Raw genomic sequence first — 1,412 nt, forward strand, 5'->3', positions numbered from 1 at the left:
AGAATGCATCCTATACCACCAATCTTTGCCTCCTGGCCTGCCAGTATAACAGGTCCATTTAAGTTTTAGATTTTTAAAGTTTAGATACTTTGATTCTGTTGTTGTTGAATTTGGTTTGGATATTTAGTTATGTCATTTTTGTTCTACTAATGCACCTGAGACCACTTGGTCCCTGGCCCCCATCGTTTGTTTTTTCTTTTCTTCTTAAATTTATATAAAAATGCATACATGGGGTAAAATAAAGTAACTGTGTCCCAAGGTTCTATGAAAAAGGTAGGATCCCCTATTTAAAAGATAAAAATGGGGACTTGCAGTTTTTTGCAAAGGTGCAACAAAGTTGGGGAAAATAGAAAAAAAATTTTGACCTAAAAGTAAGGATGGGAGATCCTACCCATGAAGCCTCCTGCAATAAGACTAACTACAGGCTCCGGGCATACGAAGTTATTTAACCCCAAAGCCTCTTTTATGGCTCCAGTAAATGTTCTTCTAAATCACAATTATTGCAGTCAGGTTTCTGTAATTAGAGATCTTTTTTTTTTTTTAAACAGATTCTATGTCAAAATCAGGTGTCATGGAGTATCTTCTGATTTCATTTTTCCTTTAGGTGGCAATGCAAGGAAATCTGCCCTGAAAGCAAGTTGTTGCTGTTTCCATTCATCAGGATGTCATATGAACCCACTCTAGAGCAAGTCAGTGACAGGACAGAATTAGGACATTTCCTAGTAGAGACTTGAATCCTGGTGCTGGTGCAGAAAATTCTGCCAGTTGAAAGATGGGATCTGAAGTTTGGGGGTGAATGGATGATGTCCAATCTACTAAAGCCTAAGTCAAGTCACTGTGACAAATGTTTAGGATGAAAGCCCTCCTCCCCCCCCGCAATATAAAATGTATGAGTTCCTATTTGTATTAGATAAAAACTTTTTCTGTACATAAGATATCCCCATTTTATTGTACCTGTGCAAAAAAGGAACAATGCCACATGATACTACTGGTGCATATGGAGGTAAAAATAGGTTTCTTTTCAGGTTCATAAGCATGATGATCAGGTTTTCACATGCCTGTGTGATATGTGCCTCCCTTCAACCTTGTTAGGACAGCATATAACCCTTCTGACATGAAAAAAGAAAAAAAATAACAAGCTAAACAATCCAGATAAGCTAGTTCCTACATGAACTCAGAACCCAAGAAAAATTTATATACTAGAATTTCTTAGTAAAATTGAACATAAAAGAAGTGTAGCTATTATAATTTCTATTATTCAATGTTATAATGGAGGTTACAGATAAAGAAATAAAACATAAAATAATTACTAGAAAGAATAAGATACAGGTACTCTTTTTTATGAAAATCTTGGAAATTCATTAAGTGACTATTGAATTTTCTTTTAGAACTTAAAAAAATAGTGGCCATAC

General features: G+C 35.1%; 1 non-coding gene across 1 annotated transcript; it reads left to right on the forward strand.

Annotated features, from left to right (window-relative positions):
- The first annotated feature begins 1,014 nt into the window (after positions 1 to 1,014).
- LOC125995130 (small nucleolar RNA U13) lies at positions 1,015 to 1,115 on the forward strand. The gene has a single exon (XR_007490724.1). It is a non-coding gene; the product is annotated as a small nucleolar RNA U13 (small nucleolar RNA).
- The last annotated feature ends 297 nt before the right edge of the window (positions 1,116 to 1,412 follow it).

Source organism: Suncus etruscus, chromosome 17, assembly GCF_024139225.1.
Source record: "Suncus etruscus isolate mSunEtr1 chromosome 17, mSunEtr1.pri.cur, whole genome shotgun sequence".
NCBI lineage: Eukaryota > Metazoa > Chordata > Mammalia > Eulipotyphla > Soricidae > Suncus > Suncus etruscus.